The 16,990-nt window shown below is 46.4% G+C and overlaps 8 non-coding genes across 8 annotated transcripts; all 8 read left to right on the top strand.

Annotated features, from left to right (window-relative positions):
• Positions 1 to 408: 408 nt before the first annotated feature.
• On the top strand, positions 409 to 481 carry Trnar-ucu. Its single transcript has one exon. It is a non-coding gene; the product is annotated as a tRNA-Arg (tRNA).
• Positions 482 to 6,677: 6,196 nt separating this feature from the next.
• Trnar-ccu lies at positions 6,678 to 6,750 on the top strand. The gene has a single exon. It is a non-coding gene; the product is annotated as a tRNA-Arg (tRNA).
• Positions 6,751 to 7,253: 503 nt separating this feature from the next.
• Positions 7,254 to 7,326, top strand: Trnar-ccu. Its single transcript has one exon. It is a non-coding gene; the product is annotated as a tRNA-Arg (tRNA).
• Positions 7,327 to 13,979: 6,653 nt separating this feature from the next.
• Trnar-ccu lies at positions 13,980 to 14,052 on the top strand. The gene has a single exon. It is a non-coding gene; the product is annotated as a tRNA-Arg (tRNA).
• A 1,079-nt stretch (positions 14,053 to 15,131) lies between these two features.
• Positions 15,132 to 15,204, top strand: Trnar-ccu. Its single transcript has one exon. It is a non-coding gene; the product is annotated as a tRNA-Arg (tRNA).
• A 503-nt stretch (positions 15,205 to 15,707) lies between these two features.
• Trnar-ccu lies at positions 15,708 to 15,780 on the top strand. The gene has a single exon. It is a non-coding gene; the product is annotated as a tRNA-Arg (tRNA).
• Positions 15,781 to 16,283: 503 nt separating this feature from the next.
• On the top strand, positions 16,284 to 16,356 carry Trnar-ccu. Its single transcript has one exon. It is a non-coding gene; the product is annotated as a tRNA-Arg (tRNA).
• Positions 16,357 to 16,859: 503 nt separating this feature from the next.
• On the top strand, positions 16,860 to 16,932 carry Trnar-ccu. Its single transcript has one exon. It is a non-coding gene; the product is annotated as a tRNA-Arg (tRNA).
• The last annotated feature ends 58 nt before the right edge of the window (positions 16,933 to 16,990 follow it).

Raw genomic sequence — 16,990 nt, forward strand, 5'->3', positions numbered from 1 at the left:
ATGACGACGATATGAAAATACGCACTTACTGACAACCAAAAACGAAACGACGGCCATTATCAATCGACCTATTAGCAGCGGAAGTGTTTCAAAGCGTGATGGCGCTGTGAAAGGAAACGCTATTTTGAAATTGCTTGTTGGTAAACAGTATGACCCATATGAATAGTCACTTACCTGTCTTGTGTGCAGGACTTACAGTTCAGAGAGGGAATAGCCTAAGACGGCAGGTATAAGAATTGCCAGCAGAAAGTAGGTGCCTGGACTTCGATACGTCTGAGTATGTACAGGCACACAGGAAAGGCTCATGCGACGTCCTGACTCTCTGCAGACGTAGAGTAGCGCATCAGGAAGGGTACACTTGGCAAGTGTTGATTTGAGCGAGCACACCGCCAGCTTTAGCGCCAGTCAGCCTCTGTGGCCTAATGGATAAGGCATCGGTCTTCTAAACCGGGGATTGTGGGTTCGAGTCCCACCAGAGGTACACGTTTTACTCACTGGGGCAAAATCACTCTCACCACATACAGCTGTAATAGTTGAGAAAGCTGGCGTTTCTGAGTGCTTACAGGTATCACAGGTATGACGACGATATGAAAATACGCACTTACTGACAACCAAAAACGAAACGACGGCCATTATCAATCGACCTATTAGCAGCGGAAGTGTTTCAAAGCGTGATGGCGCTGTGAAAGGAAACGCTATTTTGAAATTGCTTGTTGGTAAACAGTATGACCCATATGAATAGTCACTTACCTGTCTTGTGTGCAGGACTTACAGTTCAGAGAGGGAATAGCCTAAGACGGCAGGTATAAGAATTGCCAGCAGAAAGTAGGTGCCTGGACTTCGATACGTCTGAGTATGTACAGGCACACAGGAAAGGCTCATGCGACGTCCTGACTCTCTGCAGACGTAGAGTAGCGCATCAGGAAGGGTACACTTGGCAAGTGTTGATTTGAGCGAGCACACCGCCAGCTTTAGCGCCAGTCAGCCTCTGTGGCCTAATGGGTGCAGTTCCGCTTGAGACGCGACAGCGATCGGACGTGCTGTGTATTCGATCCGCCGTTTCCCTCGGGTTGTGACTATTTACTTTCTGTGTGTGACGTTTCTTTGTCTTCTTTTCTTCGTTGTTTCGTCGCCTTAGTGTTTGTGTTGTGTCTTGTGTTGTATAGCGGCTTTTGCCGCATTAATTAAGTGTTATGGCTTCCCGGTTGTTTCCGCGGAAGTGTACTCTCAGTTTTCAGTTTAACAAGGCCACCAGGAATGTTCAACCAACTTCGTTGGAAATTCACGAATGGATTGTGGATACGATTGGCATTACATCGGACCAGGTACATACGGCGTATTTTGACACAGAACTTTACTGCTTTTTTGTGAAATTGTTGAACCCGGTTTTGCTAGATAAGATTTTACTTAAACATGGTGAGCAAGTGTCGTTCCGTCATAGAGATGGTTCTGTTAGCAGTGTTACTGTTTCAAATGCGGAAATTACGTATACCACAGTTCGGGTTTATAATTTACCCCCTGAAGTTGAAAACAGTTATCTCAAGGAAGCTTTGCTTGGTTATGGTACCGTTCGGTCAATTCGAAATGAACGTTGGTCTGCACAACATAAGCTGCAATGTTATAATGGTATCAGATCGGTTGAAATGCATATTAAGTCGAATATACCGTCCCATCTGGTTGTATGTGGTTATCGTGTTCATCTTACTTATGAGGGGCAAGTTGGTACGTGTTTTCTATGTAATGAAAATGGTCATGTTCGTGCTAATTGCCCTAAGCGGGTGTTTGTGCTTAAAAATGGGCTAGCACAACGCCGCAAATTAACGGTTGCCGATCTTGTGCCAGCAGCTTCCTCCACTGTCTCGTGTCAGCCTCCTGCAGTAGATTCTTCACAACAACTGACACCTTCCTCTGATGCAGGTTTTCCCCCGTTACCCACTCGCCCAGATGTATCGGCTGCTTCTACACCGATCCCGTCTGTTTCCAATAACAAACGCCGTCGTGCTAGTGATACCGGTAGCACTGATGACGAAGCTGCTGTTTCGCAGCCGGTTTGCGAATCTGACGAGAGAATTCCGGAAGCTCCCATGATTGTTTTGGATTCTGTTCCCACTGTGTCTCCTGCTTTGCCTGATGACGTCAAACCTGCTGCCACGCTGTCGGCGCAAGAGCCCCAACGTTCGGTCGAGGTGGTGTTGACATCCCTCCCGACACAGGCATCACAACATGTTGACGACACTTCGGTGCAGACAGCTGTTTGTCGGAAAATCGCTTCTAGATCTGCGCGCTCCGCTTCGGCGGATTCCAAACCGATCTCTCCACCTCCTACACTTCCAATACCTACACCTTCTGCTGCCGGTGCCGATGTTCCTGATACAGTTTTCCCCTTGCTTGCTCCTTCTTCTGATTCCTCTCGCCCTGATAATCCTTCGGATGCCTTGGTTGACGTGCCTGATCTCGAACCCCCCACTCCACCTGCTCTTGAATCTGGTGTGCATCAGATACGCCGTCGGGTGAAAGTGCCCCCCAATCTTCACGCGGTGCGAAAAAAACACAAGCATGCAAAGGATGACTCAGATTCCGTTGATTCCGGGCAATCACCCTCTGCCATGTCTGATGTTGATGATCTGGATGTAGTTGCTTCTAATGTGGTGTAATTAGGGTTCATTTTCCCTTTTTTGGTTGATGTTGCAGGCGTACACGTTTATTACCTTAAATATAAATAGCATTCAATCTGCTCTGAAGTTAGCGTCTCTGCAGCAGTTCATTTATGACTCTGCAGCTGATGTTGTTTTCCTGCAGGAAGTCTCCGTTGCACACCTGTTTGTTCCTGGCTTTCGCACTATTATAAATTTTGCGCCTGAGTTTTCCACAGGTACTGCCTTACTAATTCGTGACGGTATCCCCGTTACCGAAATTGAGCTCTTAGACTCGGGAAGGGGTATTGGTTGTCGGTTATTTGACACCACCTTGGTTAATATTTACGCCCCCTCTGGTTCCAGCAAACGGCAGGAAAGGTCTCGTTTTTATAAAGAGGATCTGATTTATCTTTTACGCAAAAATCCTGCGACTTTGATATTGGGGGGTGATTTTAATTGTGTATTACAAGCTAAGGACCAATCCCCTCATTTTAATTATTGTTTCGAGCTACATTCTCTTGTACGTCAACTACGACTACGCGATGCGTGGGAGGTTAAACACCCCACTTTAGTTAAATTTACATTTTTTACTGCCACGTCAAGTAGTCGACTGGACCGATTGTATATTTCTGATCCCCTTAGTGTTTCTGTTTTAAATGTAGATGTTATTCCAGCCAGTTTTACGGATCATTGTGCCCTTGCGGTTATCATTAATTTGGAGCGTCAGCCTCTTAAACTTTATCGGCCACTGTGGAAATTAAATGTCTCCTTGCTCGATGACCCTGACATCGAACCTCTAATACAGACGGCGTGGGACATGTGTTTACGTTCTCTGCGATACTATCCGTCTAAGCTTCACTTGTGGATCCACTGTGCGAAGCCAAAACTACGTCGCACTTTAATGTCCTACAGTTATCACAGAGCGCGAGATCTGAAACTGACTTTTGAGTATTATTATTCGGTGCTTCGCGAACTTTATGATACTTCTCGAATGACATGTGCCCACCTTTCTGAGGTTCGGAAAATTAAAGCCAAGCTCCTTAGTATTAAACGGCTTCAGATGGAAGGATTGAAGATTAAATCTAAACCGCCGTCCACCTTAGCACATGAAATGACTTCCATGTACCATCTGTTTCGTCACCACAAGAACCGTCGACGTGTATTGATTGACGGCCTTATGGCAGCTGATGGTCGCCGGCTTACCTTACAGAATCAAATAACCCATGAACTTACCTGCTACTATGAGACCTTATATGCTGTGGCTGATTCTGATCCGCTTGATGTTGACGAGATTTTAACTGCTATCCCATCAGTTTTAACAGAGGACCATAATATGGAATTTTTAGCTCCTTTTACTGCAGACGAAATTTCAGCTTTCATTGCTTGTTCACCATCTCACAAATCTCCTGGTCCGGATGGCCTTCCTAAGGAGTTTTTTGTTCGCTTTTGGACTATTATAGGGCCTGTTTTTACGGATATAGTGAATGAAATTTTGAATGGTGGCACAATTCCAGCCGATTTCAAGAGAGGTACGGTTGTCCTGATACCGAAATCTGCTGGTTTGAAGACAGCTAGTGACTTTCGTCCTTTAACCCTTTTAAATTTTGATTATAAGACGGCTGCTAGGGCTGTTAATGCACGTCTATCCCTCTTGCTTACACCTGTGATAACTCCTTGTCAAAGCTGCTTTCCAGGGCGCTCCATCTTGACGCCTCTGGCGGGGTATCGTGATATTGTGTCGATTGTCGCTGTCACCAATATTTCCTGTGCGCTTTTATTTGTTGATTTTAGTAAGGCTTTTGATCGTGTGTCCCATTCGTTTTTAGAGCTTCTGCTGCGCCGACTCGGTTTTAATGAAAAGGCGCTGCTGGTTCTTAAGAATATGACGACTGGCATTTCTGCTAAGATTGACATTAATGGACAGCTGACGAAGGTCATTGATATTAAACGTGGCGTCCCGCAAGGTAGCCCTTTATCCATGACCCTTTATGCTCTCTCCCTTCAACCACTCCTCACACGTCTCAACTCGACACTTCGTGGTCTTACGATCTCTGGGGTTACCCTGACAGCAACAGCTTATGCTGATGATTTGGTTGTTTTGCTTCGTTCCACCGCAGAAGTGCCGCCGTTGAAAATGGAACTAGATAAATTTTCTGCGGCCTCAGGTTCTCGTATCAACCCCCGTAAAAGCAAACTCCTGAATTTGCGGGGCTTTGAACATGTGGTTGTTCCGTGGGTTACGGCTGTTGAACATCATACACATTTAGGTATCTATCTTGAACGGTGTCCTCTTCGTATGGCTGCGAAAAATTGGCAAGTGGCCATTTCCAAGCTTCAAGGTGTTTTATTCGAACACTCATGGCGTTCGATACCGATACTGCAAAAAAAGCATGTATTAGACACTTATGTTTTATGTAAAGTATATTATGTTGCTCAGTTGTTTCCGCTTCCCAGAATGCAGGGTGCAAAAATGGTCCAGCTTATTAACAGATATATTTGGCGGGGGCACATTTTTAAATTACGTTGTGATGTTCTTACGAAGCCGCGACTTGAGGGCGGCTTGTCGTTCACCGATGTCCGTGTCAAGGCTGCTGCCCTTTATGTTAAGCGCACCCTCCATCTTTTATTTTCTGAGTCCCCGACTGTTACTTCGCGATTATTCCATGTCGTTCGTCCTGCGAGCTTGTCACCGCCTATTAACGTAGGGCCTCTAAATGCGAAGCTACGGCATGTTCGGGACTTCTACATTGAGATTAGTTATCTGGATCTCCACTTACAACGTAGTCCTGTTTTTACTACGCGAACACTGCTTGACAAATGGCACAGGTCTTCTTCTTCCATCCCGATTGTTTTACAATATCCACGTTTTCATTGGCGTAACATATGGACGAATATCAGCTTACCCGTTCATTCCGCAACTGTTGCCTCCCTATGGTATAAGGTAGTTAATCAGCTGATTCCTACGAACGAACGACTTCATCGTATAGGTTTAAGTGTCACTCCGCTTTGTCAAACGTGTGGTTGTATTGATACACTCCCACACCGATTTACCTGCGCTGACCGTCTTCGCATGTGGTACTGGCTGCGCCGACAATTGGCGTTACTCACCAGAAGCTCGGAATCAGCTTTTACAACTGATATTCTCTGCTGGCCGGACACGGTTTTTTATCCCCGGACAAAGAACAACACCATTATGTGGCTTCTTGGCCGTTACATTTTTGCAGTGGTTGATGGTGATGGTATTTCCGATTTTATTTCGTTTACTGGTTACATGCTTCATGAGTACTGGACGCAACAATCTTTCCCACATCTTAAGAGGGACTTTGCGAATATGATCAGTATTGTTTTCGAAAAGCAGGGGATTGGTTAAGTTTCCACTTCTATTGCTCGCTCCTGCGCCAGTTGCATTAATGGCGCCGGTATAGGGGGATACTGATCTCACTTCATGATAGGGGAGACAAAAAAAAAAAAAAAAAAAAATGGATAAGGCATCGGTCTCCTAAACCGGGGATTGTGGGTTCGAGTCCCACCAGAGGTACACGTTTTACTCACTGGGGCAAAATCACTCTCACCACATACAGCTGTAATAGTTGAGAAAGCTGGCGTTTCTGAGTGCTTACAGGTATCACAGGTATGACGACGATATGAAAATACGCACTTACTGACAACCAAAAACGAAACGACGGCCATTATCAATCGACCTATTAGCAGCGGAAGTGTTTCAAAGCGTGATGGCGCTGTGAAAGGAAACGCTATTTTGAAATTGCTTGTTGGTAAACAGTATGACCCATATGAATAGTCACTTACCTGTCTTGTGTGCAGGACTTACAGTTCAGAGAGGGAATAGCCTAAGACGGCAGGTATAAGAATTGCCAGCAGAAAGTAGGTGCCTGGACTTCGATACGTCTGAGTATGTACAGGCACACAGGAAAGGCTCATGCGACGTCCTGACTCTCTGCAGACGTAGAGTAGCGCATCAGGAAGGGTACACTTGGCAAGTGTTGATTTGAGCGAGCACACCGCCAGCTTTAGCGCCAGTCAGCCTCTGTGGCCTAATGGATAAGGCATCGGTCTCCTAAACCGGGGATTGTGGGTTCGAGTCCCACCAGAGGTACACGTTTTACTCACTGGGGCAAAATCACTCTCACCACATACAGCTGTAATAGTTGAGAAAGCTGGCGTTTCTGAGTGCTTACAGGTATCACAGGTATGACGACGATATGAAAATACGCACTTACTGACAACCAAAAACGAAACGACGGCCATTATCAATCGACCTATTAGCAGCGGAAGTGTTTCAAAGCGTGATGGCGCTGTGAAAGGAAACGCTATTTTGAAATTGCTTGTTGGTAAACAGTATGACCCATATGAATAGTCACTTACCTGTCTTGTGTGCAGGACTTACAGTTCAGAGAGGGAATAGCCTAAGACGGCAGGTATAAGAATTGCCAGCAGAAAGTAGGTGCCTGGACTTCGATACGTCTGAGTATGTACAGGCACACAGGAAAGGCTCATGCGACGTCCTGACTCTCTGCAGACGTAGAGTAGCGCATCAGGAAGGGTACACTTGGCAAGTGTTGATTTGAGCGAGCACACCGCCAGCTTTAGCGCCAGTCAGCCTCTGTGGCCTAATGGATAAGGCATCGGTCTCCTAAACCGGGGATTGTGGGTTCGAGTCCCACCAGAGGTACACGTTTTACTCACTGGGGCAAAATCACTCTCACCACATACAGCTGTAATAGTTGAGAAAGCTGGCGTTTCTGAGTGCTTACAGGTATCACAGGTATGACGACGATATGAAAATACGCACTTACTGACAACCAAAAACGAAACGACGGCCATTATCAATCGACCTATTAGCAGCGGAAGTGTTTCAAAGCGTGATGGCGCTGTGAAAGGAAACGCTATTTTGAAATTGCTTGTTGGTAAACAGTATGACCCATATGAATAGTCACTTACCTGTCTTGTGTGCAGGACTTACAGTTCAGAGAGGGAATAGCCTAAGACGGCAGGTATAAGAATTGCCAGCAGAAAGTAGGTGCCTGGACTTCGATACGTCTGAGTATGTACAGGCACACAGGAAAGGCTCATGCGACGTCCTGACTCTCTGCAGACGTAGAGTAGCGCATCAGGAAGGGTACACTTGGCAAGTGTTGATTTGAGCGAGCACACCGCCAGCTTTAGCGCCAGTCAGCCTCTGTGGCCTAATGGATCAGTTCCGCCGCAGCAGCGGCCGTGTGCAGACGTGCCGGAGTGCTCGCTCCGCGCGTGTTAGGCGGCGCCTGCAGCTGGTTTAGTCTTGTGAGTACATCATGGCCTTTGCTATGGATGATCAGTTACGCCGTTACACGTTGCGTTTCCAATTTCCGTTCGGGTTTGGCCGACCACATGTCTACGAATTAGTCGATTTTTTCTTCGACAGATTGGGTCTTAAAGACGAGGAAGTTTTAGGATTTTCGTACGATTTTCTGGCGAATGCCGTCTACGTGAAACTTGTTAGTGACGAGCCCTGTTTACGTATAATGGACTTAACTAAGGGTACCGCCGAGTTCGTTAATTCTGATGGTGAAATTTGTAAAGTTGTCGTTACCCATGCTGGGTTAGGCCTGCGCACCGTCCGTGTATTCAACCTCCCATTTGAAATTGATCTTGAACGTATTCGGCAATGTCTGTCCCAGTATGGGAACGTATTGGAAATTCACCAAGAGCAGTGGAGCGGACTTAAACACTTCAATGTGGATAATGGTGTCCGGGTAGCGCGAATTGATCTATGCAAGCATATCCCGTCAAACGTCGTGGTACAAGGCTTCCGGGCACTCGTAATGTACGAGGGGCAACCACGTACATGTGTCCTTTGTGGCTCTCCGGACCATATGAAGGCCGCGTGTCCCCGTTCTAAACCAGTGCGTCGTGTTTTCCGACAACGTGATGGCCTTGTAGTTGGGCAGGATGGTAATAGGCCGACGTATGCCGAGAGCCTTGTCGGTCCGTCTGTCGTTAGCGCGCCACAGCTGCACGCGGCTGAGGTTGTGCCAGACGTGACCGCCGCCGATGTAAACACAGCTACGGCGAGCCGACTGCCCGGTGCTTCTGACGTAGAAACCTATGCAAACGACGGGGCCGGAAATTTGCGCCCTTCCGATGCTGGCGTGGTCCGTGTGGAACTTCCGCCTCTGTTGCCCGATCAACATTTGCTCCCATCTGTGGAGAGTCTTCCACCTGAGGACTCTGATGACCAGCCGCGAGTTTCCCATCCCCTTCAAGTGACTTCTCCAGTCAGCGTAGTTTCCGGCAAGGAACAGTCTCCCACGGGAGCTACCCCTACCGCTGCGAAATCTGACATCAACCAACAAGTCGAAGACACCCGTCCTCAGCGGAAAGGCCGACAAAAAAAATCGGTCCGTAAGCAGAGTGACGAGGAAACTCGTACTCTTGAACAGAAACTGCAGCGTACTATCAAGCAGTTCCGGACGGATGAATGTGAGAAACTCGTCACAGACGATGGAGTACAGGTAGTGCAGCATTCAGAGGAACCCGATATGGGGATGCATGTCGACAGTTCTGGACCCGATACATTTATGGATACCGCTCACTCGCCGGGGTCGAGCAGGCAGACTTCCTGGGCTGACGATACGCATTAATATGGCATCACCCTTCTTATGCGGGATTACAAAATTGCAACTGCTAATATAAATCGAATAACATCTGATGTAAAATTAAAATGTTTGACTGACTATCTGTATGCCGCCGATGTAGATATCGTATTCCTACAAGAAGTCGTCACACCCAAAGTCGGGAATGTCACAGGCTATGAGGCCCTCATAAATATTGGCGATGAGGCAGGGACTGCAATTTTGTACAAAGCGGGCATCACTTGTAAACCTCGAGCGATTTTAGAAACGGGTCGAGGGATTGCCGTACAATTCGAAGATTTGCTTTTGGTCAACGTCTATGCCCCGACTGGATCTGTAGGCCGAAGGGATAGGAGTGTTTTTTATCGCGATGAAATTGTGCCATTATTATCCTGTGGTTGTTCGAAGGTTTTATTGGGCGGCGATTTTAATTGTGTTATACGCAGAGAAGACCAGTGTCCGAATTTTAATTTTTGTTTGGAGTTGCGAGATCTAATAGATGGGCTGGACTTACAAGATACCTGGTGCTCACTTCGCCCGCAGGTGACCGGATATACGTATGTTACCGCTGCCTCCGCTAGTCGTCTGGATAGGTTCTATGTATCTAAAGACATTTTAAGCGCTGCCAGGGATTGTGAAATATGGCCTGTTAATTTTAGCGACCACTGTGCGTATCACATCACGCTTCGGCACGTTTCGCAGAAAACCTTTTTGGGTCGAGGCGTATGGCACCTGAACGTCGCACTGTTGGACGACGGCGACCTGAAGAAGGATCTCATTGCAACGTGGCAATGGTGCCTCCAGCGACGACAAAGGTATAGGGAGCGTGTTCATTGGTGGACAGAGCTAGTAAAACCGCACATAAAGAAATGTATTTGTCAGTTTGCCAGGGCCAAGGCGTACTGGAAGAAACAGACGTTGGAATTTTATTTTACCGCTCTCCGCCAGTTGTACAACGATTCCTCTGCACTGCCTGGCAATCTCCTTCGCATTAAACGTACCAAAGCCAAAATCACCGCATTGGTTCGTGAGTCTCTGGCAGGAGCCCAAGTCAGGGCACGCGCTTTCGATGACACCTTTAACGAGTCAGCGTCCTTGTACCACGTCATACGGGAAGCTAAAAGAGGCAGACAAAAAATCATTACTCAACTGACAGATGACGATGGTCGTGTTTATGATGAGCAAGGCGAGCTTAAGGCTTTTATTCGGAATCATTTCCGGCAACTTTACTCACTGCCTGACACAGATGTAGAGGCGGGAGAGGAATTTTTGTCTAACATTACGGCATCGGTGGATCCGGACGACCACGCACAGCTCCTGGCAACCATAACTAACTTCGAAGTGAAGTCAATCATTACGTCTGCGGCGAAAGGAAAAGTTGCAGGATCAGACGGTTTGCCGGTTGAATTTTATCTTCGGTATTGGGATGTTTTCGGCGACGAACTGACTATCATGTATAATGAACTGTTAACGCATACTGCTTTTCCATCGCAGTTCACTGAGGGTCTGATAGTCTTAGTCTCCAAACCGTCACCAGGGACTTCACTCAATAACTTACGACCAATCACCCTACTCAATGCAGATTTCAAAATCTTTACTCGGATTCTGAATGCCAGACTCAAGCCAGTCCTTAGTAAAGTGCTTGGTTCATACCACATGAACGTAGTTACTGGTCGATCGATGATAGACGCCCTGTGCGAATACCGAGATATTGCATATTTGACTTGGATTTGCAAGACCACGTTGGCAATAGTCTTTTTTGACTTCGACAAGGCATTTGATCGGACTAACCATGGATTTCTCTTCAGAACGCTGGACAAACTGGGTTTCAACCAGCATTTCGTACAGATAATCAGGAACTGTATCTGCAATACGTCTTCCCGCGTGAAATTCAACGGCCAGTTAACAGCCCCTGTGCCCATTCAACAAGGTTTGCGACAAGGGTGCCCGCTTTCCACGACTCTTTTCGCCATTGCTATAGAGCCACTACTGAAAACGTTTTGCGTCACCTTACCGGGTCTTCAAACGCTGAATACCAAGACCGTCTGTCATGCCTATGCGGACGATATCAGCGTCCTTATCAACAACGACGAAGAGTTCGATACCGTGCGGCGGCTTGTCCACCGGTATGCCAGCGCCTGCGGTGCACGCCTTAACGAACGGAAATCCAAAGTCTTGCATTTAGGTCCGCAGGCTCGATTCGCGGACACCGTTTGGTTAGAGGCAACCAACCAGCTCAAGCACCTTGGTTTGATTCTCACTCCGAATCCACGGGAAATGGTAAGAGTGAATTGGGAACAGAAGCTCAACGTCCTTCGAGCTTTGATTCGTGAGCACAATATGCGGTCTTTACACAGGATTCAGAGAGCACATTTCGTCAATTATTATGTTCTCAGCAAGATTTACCATGTTGCCGCTGTTCTCCCTATTCCTCCTGATATTGCAAATAGAATCTTAGCCCTTGCAGGCTGGTACATTTGGCGAGGTAATATTTTTAAAGTCGCTTTCAAGGCTACCGCTTTACCTCGGTATAAAGGTGGTTTAGCTCTTAAAAATGTTGAATTACAGTGCTTAGCGATTTTTCTAGCTAGAACATCAAGGATCTTACGAAATAGTCAGACAGGTCTTACAGCACGTCTCTTCCAGCAGTTACGACCACCGGATATGACGCCGCCGATAAATGTTGGACATATCCATCCCGAGCTCGTTCATATTCGCCGATATTACGTGGAGTCCAGCTATGTACATCAACACCTGCAACCACTCACTGCTGCTGCTGTCTACAGTGTATTTACGAATCGGCAACAGAATAACTCCATAGAAATGAAGTATCCTGGCAAGGTCTGGCGACAAATTTGGGTGAATATCAGCACTCCTCTCCTTCACTCCCGAGTTCGTTCCGTGTGGTATGATGTGGTGAACGAGGTGATACCCACGGGGGAGAAATTGTGTAAGATCCAACTACAGCCTACTCCGACTTGCGACGCATGTGGCCATGTGGAAACATTGCCACACATATTAAACTGCAGAGATCAGACGCAAATCTGGAATTGGACGAGAATGAAACTGGCTGTTATTAATAGAACGACGCCATCCGCAATACAACTGCAAGATATATTCCAACCGGACTGGAAATTATTTCCGAAATCTAAAAATAATAGCTATACCTGGTTAATTGGACAGTACCTATATTATATGCTGACGACTAAAACGCCTACACTTTCTGATTTTCATATGTATCTTATTGCCGAATATTACGCGATCAAACGATTACGGAAATATAAAGAAAAGTTTCAGAATTTTCTCACCGTTGCTTTGAATGATGGGAAGCTTTAAGTGTGCGAACCAATGGGTACGATCATAGCTTTTTTTTTAATTTATTTCTTCTCTTATCTGGGTATCTCATTGTCAGTTTTCAGGACTCCATTGCTTCATAGGTTGTACAAGGTGGGCACCTAAGGTCAACGAGAAGCAGCATGCAACAGGATGCCAAACTTGTGAAGCCAGTATTTATTTCTGTTTTTACTTTACTCAGAAGACAAGTATAGTTTAATTTGACGAAGTTTAACAGACGGGGCAGTATTTCTTTCTAGATACCCATTTTTCCTCTATACGGAACTTTATTTCTATTATTATTTACGATGCTGACAGAGAAACCTCTGATCTTGTTGTTTTTGTCTCCACTAACTCAAGGAACACATACTAGTAACCAGTTACTTTCGCTAATAACTCCAAGAAAACACCACGGCGGTAATCTCGGCGAACTTACTCTCAACGCTAAGAGATGACGACTTTGAATCATGCCTTCAGGAAACTGAATCATCGACGAATGCAGAACGACACGGAAACATTATGCTATTATTACGTGAAGACGAGCTTGAGACGTAGTGATCCTGAGATCTACCACCGCAAACAAAAAAAAAAAAAAAAAAAAAAAAAAAAAAAAAAAAAAAAAAAAATTAAAAATAAGTTAAAAAATAAATAAATAAATAAATTATACACTACTATAGCGCAGAAGCTAGCCGAAGAAGGCACACAAAGGTGAGCGTATGGATGGGCTGTGTGGGGAGAAGGGAGGCCCAAAAAAAAAAAAAAAAAAAAAAAAAAAAAAAAAAAAAAAAAAAAAAAAAAAAAAAGAAAAAAAAAAAAATGGATAAGGCATCGGTCTCCTAAACCGGGGATTGTGGGTTCGAGTCCCACCAGAGGTACACGTTTTACTCACTGGGGCAAAATCACTCTCACCACATACAGCTGTAATAGTTGAGAAAGCTGGCGTTTCTGAGTGCTTACAGGTATCACAGGTATGACGACGATATGAAAATACGCACTTACTGACAACCAAAAACGAAACGACGGCCATTATCAATCGACCTATTAGCAGCGGAAGTGTTTCAAAGCGTGATGGCGCTGTGAAAGGAAACGCTATTTTGAAATTGCTTGTTGGTAAACAGTATGACCCATATGAATAGTCACTTACCTGTCTTGTGTGCAGGACTTACAGTTCAGAGAGGGAATAGCCTAAGACGGCAGGTATAAGAATTGCCAGCAGAAAGTAGGTGCCTGGACTTCGATACGTCTGAGTATGTACAGGCACACAGGAAAGGCTCATGCGACGTCCTGACTCTCTGCAGACGTAGAGTAGCGCATCAGGAAGGGTACACTTGGCAAGTGTTGATTTGAGCGAGCACACCGCCAGCTTTAGCGCCAGTCAGCCTCTGTGGCCTAATGGATAAGGCATCGGTCTCCTAAACCGGGGATTGTGGGTTCGAGTCCCACCAGAGGTACACGTTTTACTCACTGGGGCAAAATCACTCTCACCACATACAGCTGTAATAGTTGAGAAAGCTGGCGTTTCTGAGTGCTTACAGGTATCACAGGTATGACGACGATATGAAAATACGCACTTACTGACAACCAAAAACGAAACGACGGCCATTATCAATCGACCTATTAGCAGCGGAAGTGTTTCAAAGCGTGATGGCGCTGTGAAAGGAAACGCTATTTTGAAATTGCTTGTTGGTAAACAGTATGACCCATATGAATAGTCACTTACCTGTCTTGTGTGCAGGACTTACAGTTCAGAGAGGGAATAGCCTAAGACGGCAGGTATAAGAATTGCCAGCAGAAAGTAGGTGCCTGGACTTCGATACGTCTGAGTATGTACAGGCACACAGGAAAGGCTCATGCGACGTCCTGACTCTCTGCAGACGTAGAGTAGCGCATCAGGAAGGGTACACTTGGCAAGTGTTGATTTGAGCGAGCACACCGCCAGCTTTAGCGCCAGTCAGCCTCTGTGGCCTAATGGATAAGACATCAGTCTCCTAAACCGGGGATTGTGGGTTCGAGTCCCACCAGAGGTACACGTTTTACTCACTGGGGCAAAATCACTCTCACCACATACAGCTGTAATAGTTGAGAAAGCTGGCGTTTCTGAGTGCTTACAGGTATCACAGGTATGACGACGATATGAAAATACGCACTTACTGACAACCAAAAACGAAACGACGGCCATTATCAATCGACCTATTAGCAGCGGAAGTGTTTCAAAGCGTGATGGCGCTGTGAAAGGAAACGCTATTTTGAAATTGCTTGTTGGTAAACAGTATGACCCATATGAATAGTCACTTACCTGTCTTGTGTGCAGGACTTACAGTTCAGAGAGGGAATAGCCTAAGACGGCAGGTATAAGAATTGCCAGCAGAAAGTAGGTGCCTGGACTTCGATACGTCTGAGTATGTACAGGCACACAGGAAAGGCTCATGCGACGTCCTGACTCTCTGCAGACGTAGAGTAGCGCATCAGGAAGGGTACACTTGGCAAGTGTTGATTTGAGCGAGCACACCGCCAGCTTTAGCGCCAGTCAGCCTCTGTGGCCTAATGGATAAGGCATCGGTCTCCTAAACCGGGGATTGTGGGTTCGAGTCCCACCAGAGGTACACGTTTTACTCACTGGGGCAAAATCACTCTCACCACATACAGCTGTAATAGTTGAGATAGCTGGCGTTTCTGAGTGCTTACAGGTATCACAGGTATGACGACGATATGAAAATACGCACTTACTGACAACCAAAAACGAAACGACGGCCATTATCAATCGACCTATTAGCAGCGGAAGTGTTTCAAAGCGTGATGGCGCTGTGAAAGGAAACGCTATTTTGAAATTGCTTGTTGGTAAACAGTATGACCCATATGAATAGTCACTTACCTGTCTTGTGTGCAGGACTTACAGTTCAGAGAGGGAATAGCCTAAGACGGCAGGTATAAGAATTGCCAGCAGAAAGTAGGTGCCTGGACTTCGATACGTCTGAGTATGTACAGGCACACAGGAAAGGCTCATGCGACGTCCTGACTCTCTGCAGACGTAGAGTAGCGCATCAGGAAGGGTACACTTGGCAAGTGTTGATTTGAGCGAGCACACCGCCAGCTTTAGCGCCAGTCAGCCTCTGTGGCCTAATGGATAAGGCATCGGTCTCCTAAACCGGGGATTGTGGGTTCGAGTCCCACCAGAGGTACACGTTTTACTCACTGGGGCAAAATCACTCTCACCACATACAGCTGTAATAGTTGAGAAAGCTGGCGTTTCTGAGTGCTTACAGGTATCACAGGTATGACGACGATATGAAAATACGCACTTACTGACAACCAAAAACGAAACGACGGCCATTATCAATCGACCTATTAGCAGCGGAAGTGTTTCAAAGCGTGATGGCGCTGTGAAAGGAAACGCTATTTTGAAATTGCTTGTTGGTAAACAGTGTGACCCATATGAATAGTCACTTACCTGTCTTGTGTGCAGGACTTACAGTTCAGAGAGGGAATAGCCTAAGACGGCAGGTATAAGAATTGCCAGCAGAAAGTAGGTGCCTGGACTTCGATACGTCTGAGTATGTACAGGCACACAGGAAAGGCTCATGCGACGTCCTGACTCTCTGCAGACGTAGAGTAGCGCATCAGGAAGGGTACACTTGGCAAGTGTTGATTTGAGCGAGCACACGGCCAGCTTTAGCGCCAGTCAGCCTCTGTGGCCTAATGGATAAGGCATCGGTCTCCTAAACCGGGGATTGTGGGTTCGAGTCCCACCAGAGGTACACGTTTTACTCACTGGGGCAAAATCACTCTCACCACATACAGCTGTAATAGTTGAGAAAGCTGGCGTTTCTGAGTGCTTACAGGTATCACAGGTATGACGACGATATGAAAATACGCACTTACTGACAACCAAAAACGAAACGACGGCCATTATCAATCGACCTATTAGCAGCGGAAGTGTTTCAAAGCGTGATGGCGCTGTGAAAGGAAACGCTATTTTGAAATTGCTTGTTGGTAAACAGTATGACCCATATGAATAGTCACTTACCTGTCTTGTGTGCAGGACTTACAGTTCAGAGAGGGAATAGCCTAAGACGGCAGGTATAAGAATTGCCAGCAGAAAGTAGGTGCCTGGACTTCGATACGTCTGAGTATGTACAGGCACACAGGAAAGGCTCATGCGACGTCCTGACTCTCTGCAGACGTAGAGTAGCGCATCAGGAAGGGTACACTTGGCAAGTGTTGATTTGAGCGAGCACACCGCCAGCTTTAGCGCCAGTCAGCCTCTGTGGCCTAATGGATAAGGCATCGGTCTCCTAAACCGGGGATTGTGGGTTCGAGTCCCACCAGAGGTACACGTTTTACTCACTGGGGCAAAATCACTCTCACCACATACAGCTGTAATAGTTGAGA

The sequence above is a fragment of the Schistocerca piceifrons genome, chromosome 1 (assembly GCF_021461385.2).
Source record: "Schistocerca piceifrons isolate TAMUIC-IGC-003096 chromosome 1, iqSchPice1.1, whole genome shotgun sequence".
NCBI lineage: Eukaryota > Metazoa > Arthropoda > Insecta > Orthoptera > Acrididae > Schistocerca > Schistocerca piceifrons.